Consider the following 11985-nt stretch of genomic DNA (forward strand, 5'->3'; position numbering starts at 1 on the left):
AGCGCAAGAGTGAAAGACTTACAGGCCGCACGAAAGCCAAAGAGGCGAAAGCGGCGGTCAAAGAATGCGTCTGCGTGGCACGAAGGACACGAAGCAAAAAAAATGGGGGATGGAGGGAGGGGGTGGCTAGTGGAGAAAAACAAAGAAAACAGAAGCTGAGATAGCGAGCGAAGTAAAGAACATAACCGGAAGTTCATTAGCGCGAAACCGAAGGCTGGACTCGCATACACACACACACACACACACGCGCGCGCGAGGAGCAGCAGAAGCAGAGCGGCGGAGAATGCCCCTTTCCCAACAAGAAGTTCCTCCCTCACCCCCTCCACCCCCTCCCCCATCAGACATCAAAGTTGCGATGATAGTGAGCGAGAAATCAAGCATAAAGCATATCGCCCGTGGCCCGTGGGCGCGGCGGTGACCAGGGGGAGGGGGAGAGAGGGGGGGGAGGGACACGGGGTGGTCCGCCTTTGTTTGTCTAAAGTTTTTCCAGCCTGCCACCCCCCACCTCCCTATCCCCTGCCGCAAGACTTCATCCCTTGCGTGTTGGTGTGTGCTTTTTTTCTTTACTCCTTTACGCTCTCTTTCTCTCTTTCTCTCTCCCTCAGCATCCCGTGCCTGGTGCTGGCCAGCCGAGAGGAATTTGAGAGGAACATTCCCCGGGGGGGGGGGGGGGGGGGGGGGGAGGGGGAGGGGGTGACTCCCGCCACGATCTCGATAAGCGACGACGAGCGACTTGACAGCGACAGCGACAGGAGTTTACATCCGGCCAGCAGCAGCAGCAGCAGCATCAGGAGGTGACCGGGTATGCCTTTTGTTGTTTGTTGCTGCACCCCCCCCCCCCCCGCCACCCCCGCCTTGCCGGACAGCACAGCACAGCCACCGGGAAAGGGGTCGGCGAGAGCTATTGTCTTAATCACTCACCGTCGTCGTCGTCGTCACCGTCGTAAAGGAATGTCCGGCCCTGCCTAGAATGTTTCACATTCTCTGTTTCTCTCTCTCTCTCTCTCTCTCTCTCTCTCTCTCTCTCTCTCTCTCTCTCTCTCTCTCTTCTTGGTAGGAAAAGTTATTCAATTATGTTCCCTCGGCCCGGAGCGAGTCGACGGAGTCGAGCCTCGAACTCTTCGCTCGATTCGCTCGAGTTGCGCTGCAAGGAATGAAATTATTCATCCAACCCCCCGCCCCCACCCGCCCATCCGCACCTCCTCTTCCTCTTCCTTCTCCACCGCGCCAGCATCCCACCCGTGACTCGTGGAGTCCAGATGCTGCTGCTGTTCGCTTCCTTTTCCGTCCTTTGTCCAGTGTCAGTGTCAAGCATGCCGCCGCATCCCAAGGGACAAGGGACCGGCCGGGCAGCCTGGCAGGCATATGTTGCGGGCCGTTGGGCAGGTAATGGCCCCGGCTGGCTGGCCAACACCAATGCAGTTTTGAAAAGCGATGGCCGATCGACATTTCGACTTTCGCCCTTTTAAGGGGGGCTTTGGTTATTTCGAGTCAAAAACAGGGTTATTTTTGACGATTTTTAGTGAAGAAACCAGTCAAATTCAATTTTTCAAAATAATCTCATATTAAACTAAAACTTTTCAAGAATATTTGGTTCTATTTTGGGGGAGATTTGTTCAAAACTACGGTCATGGCATCCAATCTAGAAAGGCAAGTTTGCAAAAATGTACTTTTTGCGGTGCCCATCGTAGCTACGTGCTGGGTCATCAGAAATATTCAAATAAATATTCTTTTGTTAGATTATAAGTTTATCCAGGTAGCCTCGTTGAGTTTTTGTTAAATTTCCCATTTTTAGATTTTTGGCAGATTTTTGAAGTTGAAAAAGAGATGCTTTTTTTCGATATTGCCTCAAAACACGACACTTTGCATAATTAAAAAGATTATTCAAAAAAAAGTATCAACAATTTTAACAAAAACTCGACGGGAATACCTGGCAAATAGTATAAAGATTAAGTGTTCAAAATTTCAAATCGATCGGTCCAGTAGTTTTCATGTTACGATGGGCACCGACTTTCAAAACGAAGGTTTTGGGAATCGCAATTCAAAATCGCGAGATGCTTTGAGCCTTGTATGAAGCTCTGTTTTTCAAAAATCCATATCTTTGTCAGTTTTGCTTCGATTGATCCCAAAAATTGACACAATAATCTTAAAAGGATAAGCACTTATAAAAAATTGTAAAAAGTAAATGCGAAGAATGAAAATAAAATACCGAAGCCCCCCTTAAGGGGCTTTAACCTTTAGCGGTGGATGCCGAAGTCGAGGAAAGATATGCTGTTTCCTGCTGTCCACTATTGTCGCCCCCTCCCCCCTTCCTCCTCTCCTACTCCTCCCTCCCTTGGCCGAACACCCTCCCCCTCGCGAACCCCATTATCTGGTGCTTCTTATCGTCCGTCTCATCCCGGGCCTCATCTCATGACGATTACTTCGCCTGATAACAAGATGATAAATGGTCGAGGTGCCCGATGCTAGCCGGAGCGTGGCCCGCTGCACCATGGCGATGATGGTGGCGGCAGCAAAACAAGAAGAAGAAGAAGAAGAAGAAGAAGAAGAAGAAGAAGAAGAAAATAATTACTTTCTGCAATCTGGTGGCCGCCATTTTCCGTGCGCCTCCGACTCCCGACCGACGATGTGATTATTAATGGGGACAGTGAAGCTGAAGCCGAAGCTGAAGTGCCTCCCTTTCCCCTGCTCTACTTCCATTCATTTGTGAGTTGAGGACGAGCGGTTTTGGTTGTTGTTTTTGTTTGTGATTCCGTTTTCGACAGTACATTACATTGCTTGGAGTACAGTACAGTAGTGTTGCTGCTGCTGCTCGACTTCATCTAACGCACAACCCACCCACCCCCACTTTGCACCCCTTTTTTGCACCCCCCCAAAATTGCACCCCCTCCCCCCCCAGAGAAGGAGATTTTGGAATGGAATATTGGGGAAGGTGGTGAGGTGGTATTCCAGCTTCCGGCCTCAAAACTTTTGCGCGTGACCAAAGCCAAGACGAGTCCAACTCTCGCGGGAATGTTGCAGCTACAACAACAAAAAACACCAATACCAACAACAACAGCGACAAAAACCAATCGCTAAGGTGACGCTGCTGCTGTTTGCGGTTGCGGTGTGTGCGTGTGTCTGTGTGTAGTTGCGTGTCCAATGGCGTGTCCGAAAGGAATGCCGCTCGCGCCGCTTGCCCATTTGTTGCTCATCCCCCCCTTATCGTCACGCGTTGCGAGACGCCCTAAGGGCCTAAGGGTCCGCGTAATGGCCGCCGGCCTTTTTGCGCACCGTCTTCTTCTTTTCTTGCTGCTTGCCACTTGCTGAACAGAGCCGAGTGGGCGCTAAAGGCTGGTGCCATTTTGCCGGGGGAAAAAGTTGCTGCTAAGGAGTTTAGGGAACTTAAACAACCGCACCCGGGCTTTTTTGGGAAGGGCGGATGGAACAGAGGAGGCCGTGGAGCAGGAGGGAGGGTGCCGACGCGCACGTACGCGCCTCGGCACCGGCCGGACGAGCGGCCGAAACTCCGAACCGAACCATTTACGCGCCAAAGTGCGTCCCCGCTGAAACGGGGAGCGGGGTGGATTAAAAGGAAGGAAGGGAGAGAGAGAGCGCGGTAAAGGCTCTATATTCACCGTTAATGAACCTCTCGGCCCCCCTGCCTCGGCATTCGGCGCTCGGTGCACGCGCCAAGCCAAACTTTGGATCTCATTAGCGGAGGATCCAGGATCGTTGCCTGGTTGTTGGCGTTGCTGCTGCTGCTGCTGCTGCTGCTGTTGTTGATGTTGTTGTTGGTGGTGGTGTTGCGTGGGTGTGGATATGCGGCTGTATTGTATTCGGGAAAGCGTTTTCACGCGATTCGCGTTGAAGTTGCTTCTTTGCTCGAAAGCTCGAGGATCTCTGGAGGTCTTTGCTTTGCTTTTCGAGTGCTGTACTCGCAACAGCATCCCAAGTCGCGAAGCGGAGCCAATGATATCCTCGGGGCTGTGTTTCTACATAAGCAGAAAATATGGTCCATACAACAACAAAAAAAGTGGTGGTGTCATATGTAGTTGTCATTTGCGAAACGAAAGCAGCTCCAGCTCGATTTTATGACATGAAATATCAACACTGTTTTTCAACACAGTTTCGCAAAATATCCTACTCGAATAACAACACGACAACACAGTACACACCGTTTGTGTTAATCATTGAGCTTTGGATTCGTTCGTAAACAATGATTTGCCATAGTTTTTTTTACTTTACCGGGTTCAGTCCCCTCTCCCTTTGGTTATCAAACGAATTAGCGGCGGCGACAGTATGACGTGTCAATTGCCATTCGCGCACTTGAAAGTGCGTATAATCTTAAATCTGCAATTTATTTTGTCGAAAAAAAAAACACATTTTAAACAACAGAAAGCCAAAACTTAATTTACTCACGTATTTCCTAAACATTTTACCCATTATTTATGAGCACTTTGTGTATACCATGCCAAAACAATTCTTCATTTTGTGACGCAAACCATTCGTCAAGCCATTTTCAAGCATCTTCATACGGAATCGAAGTGCTGTTCGGATTGAAGTTGTTAATGCTAGCATCATGAACAGCTGCTTCAGCTTCCCGTTTTTCAATTTTTTAACCATTCCCATTGGCCGGTAAACGTTTTGAAACGAATGGTTTAGTAACACGTAACTGGTGGGCAAGTGTTTTCCGCGATTGGGAACCATCTTTCTCCAAAAGAGGTAGCAATTTATGGTCCTCAACTTTTCTGAGTCGCTAATTTTCAAGCTTTCTGTCACTCGAATCAAAATGGCCATTTTTTAACCGCCGTAAGTAATCTCTGTGGGTAATTTCCAATAGTGCCCTGTCACCGTAGCCCTCTGCAAGCATTTTATGAGATTCGACAGCCGATTTATTCAAATTAAGCCAAAAAGTTGAGTTTCCCGCATATGTTCAACTAAAACAAAACTAGACATCATTATGCAAGGAAACATGTTGAGCCCATGTAAAAAACAGTCAACAGACATGTTGATAAAAGCTCAATTTGCCAATATAAGCCCATCCATAAGCAAACAGCGGATTTAAGGTTATACACCTGATGTGACCAACTGGTGGTATGATGAACCATTTTTTGTTTGTATTGTGTTTTGTTTTTGGGGCACCTACGCTGTAACCAAAGGCACTAGCAGACAACTTCCAATCTGTCCCCGTGTCCTTTAGTTGGTGCTTTACTGTGTGTGTGTGTGTGTATGTGTGTGTGTGTCGCACAGAATTTACTTTGATTAATGGAATGGCGGCGAAGCGAGTGCGTGCGCGTGAGCGTGAGCGTGTACCCTCATCCCTCCTCAACCCCAACAACCCCCGTCCTCATCCCTCCGTGGCACCATTTTTGTTACTTCCTTCCTTCGCGAGTTCCTTGCGCGAACTGTTTGCTGTCAATTGCTTTCACTTTTCGATCCTCAATAAGTTGCGGCGCCTTCTTCTCCTCCTCCTCCTCCTCCTCCTCCTGCTTCTTCTCGTCCATCGAACTAACCCCCCTCCCCTTCCACCCCCGCTTCCCGTTTCCCTCACCTCACGCACCGTTCTGTCGCGCAAAAATCGATTTCCAAAACTCCGGGAAAGTCCAGTAGTCACCGCGTTGCTGTGGGTCGCCCTGGAGGGAACCAAGAGGAAGAGGCGCGTGGGGAGGGAGTGATGAAACAACAAAGTCGCGTCATCCCCCCACTCCCCGGAAAAGCGCTGAGCTCAGGACGATTACCGAGCTTTATCGTGCGAGTTCGGAAAGAACGGGAAGAGAGGATGGGGTGAGGGTAGTTTCCTTGTTCCTGGTCCGGTGTTTGGCTGTATGGGCCGCCCCGTGGCCCAAGTGAAGTGAAAGAAAAAAAAAAAAAAGAGCAGGAAGCAGCCCCGAGTCGAGGGCAATAAATTTATCATTTTTGCACTTTCCACTTCCCGGAACGGCGACCTCGCGCACGCTCGTTCGTGTGTGTGTGCAGAGTGTCAGGATTTGTAACAGTTTTCACCTCCACCCTATCACCCCTCGGCCCTCGATGGTGGTCAAAACCACCCAAAAAAAAAAGCAGGAAAGCAGCAGCCTCCGGAAACCTTTAGCTGCAGCTTCACCTAGACGTGTGTATGTATGACACACACACCCTTAGCGAGCTCACCGACTGACCGACATATAGACCGACAGTTGAGGCGGAGCGGAGCGGAGAGGAGGTGGGAAAATTGGAGAAAAACAAAAGAGAGAAAACCAAAGAAAGAAGCAAAAAAAAAACAATTTATGCCGACCACCACCACCACCACTCCCCTCTTCCCTTTGCACTGTTACAACCACATCCGGTCGCGCGCGTGTGTGTTGTGAAAAGCATCCGGGAAACCTCTAGCCAAAGCTAGTTCGTCCAGCCAGCCACCGGATCCGGTCAAACCACCGGCTAGCGCCAGCGCGTACGGTATGAGAGGGTGTCCACCCGGATATCCACCCTCATCCCCGTTCCCAAAACGCGCGCGCACACACACACACACACACGCGAGCACGGCGACGTGGTCGTATGGCTCGAAAGTGCTACAATATATTATTCATAGAGCGGCCCTCCTGTGCCTTTTCTCGGCGACATACCGGCGGACCGGGGGGCTGTGGCAGGAAGGAAGGGGGTAGAGGAACCCCCTCTCTTCATACTTTTTTGTAGCAGCAGCAGCAGCAGCAGCCGGACCAAGGGACCAAGAGATCGAGAAGAAGAAAAAAAAAACGAGTAGAACACAAAGTAGAACAAAAAGCCGGAAACTTGGAAACACTTGCCTGGACCTGGATGGATAGATGGGGGGGAATAAAAGGGGGAAGAAAAAAAACTTTCCCCAACGGAACAAGGAACACACACACACACACAGACACACAGCAGCAGCAGCTACCGTGCCGTGTCACCGGATCACCAACACCACCACCACCGGACATCCACCTCCGGGACCCGGAATCAGCAAGCCATTCACGCTCATTTGGCGCATCATTCAGTGCGGGCGGGCACCGATAGAGTGCTGCACGATCCCCTCAACCCCCTATCCTCACGACCCTCCCCCTACCCGTGTGGAAAAGTTTTCCACAAACGGCCGTTCGGTCGACGCTGTGGGAGCGCGCGTGCCGTGATCAATGAATCGTTGGATCGAAGCCACTTGCTACAGTCACTCGCTCCTTCCCCTTTCCCCTTCTCCTTCCACCCCGTGGCGGGTGCGGGTGATGATGCGCACCGAACGCGTCCCAGAAGCTCATCGATTTGTCCGATCCGTTGCCCAAAAGTTCCCGTTTTTTTTGGTTGGTTTTTGCTGCGTTCCGCTTTTCCCTTCCTGTTTTCTCACTCCCCAATGTGTGTGTGTGTGTGTTTTTTTTGTGAGAATTCTGTTGCTGCTAAGACTTGGGACTTGGGAGTCACATTTCGCGATTCAATTCGCCAAATTCCGGAGGGGGGTGGTGGCGGGCCTGAAGCTAGTCATCTTTCCTCACCACCACCAGGCGCATAAGATGGCGGATGCAAGAGTGTCGATATATATGTGCCAGGTTAAGGCCTCTCGGCATGCATTATCCGCTCTGGTTCTGACACTGACGGCACGGGAAGTCGAGACTCACGGCGGGGGAGGGTAGGGAGGGGACTTCCCCCCTCCCCCTCGAGGCAGCTAAGCAACCGGAGCGAAGCAAATTGACTGACGCGCGCGCCTCACGACGACGACGACGATGATGACGTCGAGGACGGACGACGTACTCCAGCCAGGTCTCCAGGTTGGTTGGGCGAGTGGGAAGGGAAAAAGTTTTTAAATTAATAAAGTTGCTATTAGTTAGAGCCACCCAGGTGTGGAGGGGCTCTACGGGGTGGGGCCGGCTCAGACCGGCTCACATACTCGCATCGCAGCCTCGTCGTCGCTCCGCCCAACTACTACTGCATCTCCAAGGAATGTCTTGAAATGTCTCGCCTCAATTGGCGCGTTGGCCGCAGAACCGTGGGATGGGGGGAGGGGGAGAGGGGGAAGAACCCACTTCCACTTCACAACCATCACAACCACCACCACGGGGTACGTCGTGCTGGCAGAACCAATTTCATGCTCGTGCTCCATCATCATCATCATCATCATCTCTTTGGCTCTCTTTTCTTCTTTCTCTCTCTATCTCTCTGTCTCTCTCTCTCTCTCTCTCTCTCTTCCTTTCTTAGGCGCAAATGCAAATTCCCTATACCCCCCCTCCCCACCCCCTCTCGCAGTTGAGGCTGATGCGCTACTTACGAGCAACGGTTTGATTTGATTGAAGCTGCTGCTACTGCTGCTAACACGGAGATGCCTTTGAAAGATGCTGTGCCACTAGTGCACCCACACAGACACATACACAGACACACGGACACACCAACACGGACACACGGACACACTGCACAGTACAGCACAGCACAGCGGCTAGCGCTGTCCGAATGGAATGTCAATTGTTGATTGAAGACCAGAAGCGAGCCGCTTCGGGGGGGAAGAAGTGGTAGATTAGGGGGGGGGTAGAAGTTGCAGTTGATCGTGGCGGCGTTGTCCTGGCGGATCCCTGGTACGCTCGTACACACACACACACGCACACACACTCTCTCTATCTTCTCTCTCTCTAACTCACACACACACACACACACACACACGAAACCCCCCTTTTACATCGACACAAGCACACTGATTCACACATTACGCACACACACACACTAACGTACAGACGTGTACGTACAGCCAGTAAGACACCGAACACTGATGCCGCTGCTGCTGCTACTGGGTCACACACGCACACACACACAGCAGCCACAGCACACTGACATCGGGATGTGCACCAGAACCGCGCAAGGAAACACAAGCGACAGAGACGCGGCCGGCAGGGGGTTGAGAGGGGGGACAAAAAGGCGCGAGGACCCTCGAGACCCTCAGCTGCTGTCCTTCGTGCGTGCTGATTGCTTCGTGAGGTTCTTTTCTGAGGCTCTGGATCTTGCGTGGACACCTCACCTCACCACTCTCTACACTCCACACACACACACACATACAGACACACAGAGGCATGCACTACTACACCGATCGTGACGGGAACCGCAAACCCAACCCCAAACCCCATCCAGCGCTGAGGCCGGAACGCTTGCGCAATGTTTCGAAATTCCAAAAGTGCGCACACACTCACACATGCACGCACGCATGCACGTACGTACGCACTCAGACACTACTTGTTCTGGTGCCTGCTGCCTGACAACTCCGCATTCCGCGTGGCTGCCGCGAACCTAAAAGCGTGTACAATTCGCCTCTACCTAGCACCCTGCGAAGAGAGACACAGAGGGAGAGTGTGTGTGAGGGAGAGAGGGAAAGGGAAGAGGCAGAGAGATAGAGAGAGAGTGAAATGGGGCGGCAATCGCCAAAGCCAAAAAGAAAAACCGGAACCGCCTATCTGAACGACTGCAGTCGTCACAGGTAGTCGCTGGCTCAACGCTTGCTGACAGCTTTGTCAGTGTCTTCATTTCTTCGAATCGTTCGCTTCACCTCCAGCGTGTCTCAAACCGGGACGGTACGCTTGTGTTCTGCTACTACTTTTCGCTTTCTCTATCTCTCTCTCTCTCTCATAGGGGGCATCTCTTTCGAGCAGCGCACTTTGTGCAGCAGGCAGGTAAGCAAAATGCAGAGCAGCACGAGCGACTTTTCTACCACAGCAAGCAGAGCAGATTTTGCTTAGTTTTGGCTGCTCGATGGACTCGACGGCCAGGACAGGACTGTTCGTTCCGTCAACAGGTGCAGGGGTTGGGGGAGAGGAAAAAACGGCAACGATTTCATTTCCACTTCTTTCACAGCCCCGCAAACGCCGTGATGTCGACGGTTTCTGCCCACTGGTTCTGCGCGGACAGCCTTTCGTTCACCAACGCCGTTCACCGCTTTGACCACAACGCTCGACGAGCAGCGCAAAATGGCGGGCCAGCAGCAGCACCAGCAGCAGCAGCAACAGCAGCCGCAGGAGCGCACACGAGAGAGAGAGCCCAGAGCTGGCTGCCATTTTGAATCCTGCTGTGGTGGAACCTTCTACCATGGCTACCGTACTGGCGACCTAAACTTGACCACCACACACATCTGAAATCCCCAAAAACACCTCCTGAACCGTCCTCTGGTTTCCACCGTCCTCTGGATATCTCTCGGATAACACTCGAATGTCGCTACTCCCCAACCCGTACGCGACGATAATGATAAGGTACTACCGACACACACACACACGCAGGCGCGCACACGTACACTGTACCGCAAAGGCTTTCCCCCTTTAGTCAAATGGGGCTTTTGGTGGACGAGTGGCCAACGCCAGGTTCCCTGCAGTTGCCACGGTGATCGAGTAGGAAGGGATTGGGGGTGGATCGGGGTTCGAAGGAAGGAAGGTGCTGGAAGCTGGTATACTCTGGCACACTCACTCACTTCACGCTAAAGGTGAACAGGCAGGCAGGCAGGCAGGCAGACAGGCACAGATCACCGCTCTGGCAGACCTCCACCGTGCAACACACTCACGACCAAGCTTGACACGACACGACAGCCGACACACGACAGGGCGTTCGCGCGCGCGTCCGTCCGTTCGTTCGGAAGGCTACTACTGGACGACCCACGAGCCCCGCGAAGAACCCGACGACCCGACTAATAGCCTCGGAGCTCGGTTCGACGATTCGTCCGTTTTCCGAGCAGGCGAGCGAGCGAGCGGGCGAACGGACGAGCGAATGAGTGAGATGAGAACGGGGGCCCCGAGGCGAAGCCCGAGCTTCGCCGCGCTCACATCTCACCTCATTCTCACACGCCACTACAGCACACGCAGCGAGTCCTCACGGGCACGGGCACGGTCCATACGCTTCGATTGGCACGAAACCGCGAAAGATGCGCTGTACGGTCGGCGCGCCGATCCCCGAACCAAGTGCAGTGCGTGTGTATGTGTGTGTGTGTGTCTGTGTCTCCTAGCGATAATCGACCTTTTATCATCATCATCATCGTCGCTCGCTCGCACGCTCGCTCGCTCGCTGCTTCTCACTCAGCTGGTAATGCTGGTAGAAAGGGCCGAAACAACGCGATCGAGAAGAGGGACTGGTTGACCTGCAGGAACTCGTAAAGAGGTCCCTCTTATCAATCTCGCGTATCTCGCAACAGTCCTGATTACGCTCTTCCTCTCTTCCTCTCTCTCTCTTTCTAGCTCTGTCTCATCGGCTCAGTGAGAGCTTTGGTGTGGTGAGAAAGGGCTTGGCCACGGTAGGCTCACACACCGAGGCTAGGTGCCTTCGTCAGGACCCAGGACACTGGGAGTTCGCACGTTCGCTCTCGGCGTTCCAACTCGGTTCCGTGGCAGTTGGTCAGAATACCCGATCGTCCGCCAGCCCCACCAAGTGCAGGTGCATGCCCACGATCATCGGTTACTACCGACCCCCCCCTCCCCTCCCCTTTTTGGAACGTACAAATGGAGTCCTGTTTCCTACCACAAACACACACACACACTCACACACAAACGAATACACTGGGCCTGCTGAACTCACCACAAGGGGCAGGGTAGGCGCGGACGTTCGCGGTTCGTGGGGTGGCTGAAGTGGATGTGGAGAGCAGGGATGGAAGCCGAACCAGGAGCGCTCTCTGTCGACGGTGTCTTGGTCCGTGACGGTCCGTTCACCAGCACGTGTCGCACCCAACTGGCCGAGCACCGGATCACGATCCTCGGGATGGAATCGAGAAGCCAGCCGCCAGGATGCTGTGCGAGCGAGCTCCGAACCGAACCGAACGGACGCGAACACCTTGCGACGAGCGAAGCCGAGCCGAGGGAAACGGGAACGTGATTGGAGCTTTCGTGCGGCATGTTCGCCGCCTGTTCGGCTTCGTGATGTACTCCCCCTCCCCTGTGCACCCCTATTCCCTTTACCCCCTTACGCGTACCTTACGCTGTCTCCCTTATCAATACACACATACACCACGGGCGAGCTACACAGCCCGACACGCTCGTAGTGACGTAGTTGACGGGTCCGAAAGGATCGGTT

At 52.8% G+C, this 11985-nt stretch overlaps 1 protein-coding gene across 5 annotated transcripts in view; it reads right to left on the reverse strand.

Moving 5' to 3' along the window:
* The window catches only part of LOC125959089 (uncharacterized), a 153859-nt gene extending 142226 nt beyond the window's left edge, over nt 1-11633 (reverse strand). For 3 of the 5 annotated variants that reach the window (XM_049691902.1, XM_049691893.1, XM_049691871.1), the window contains exons 1-2: nt 10396-10482; nt 8228-8446 (exon numbers count right to left, since the gene is read on the reverse strand). The gene's annotated coding sequence lies outside the window, so the exon portion shown is untranslated. Of the gene's footprint in view, nt 1-8227; nt 8447-10395; nt 10483-11493 lie in introns of those variants that run through there. The other 2 variants (XM_049691885.1, XM_049691877.1) reach the window with 2 other exon arrangements.
* Nucleotides 11634-11985: the final 352 nt, after the last annotated feature.

Source organism: Anopheles darlingi, chromosome X (genome assembly GCF_943734745.1).
Source record: "Anopheles darlingi chromosome X, idAnoDarlMG_H_01, whole genome shotgun sequence".
Classification (NCBI taxonomy): domain Eukaryota; kingdom Metazoa; phylum Arthropoda; class Insecta; order Diptera; family Culicidae; genus Anopheles; species Anopheles darlingi.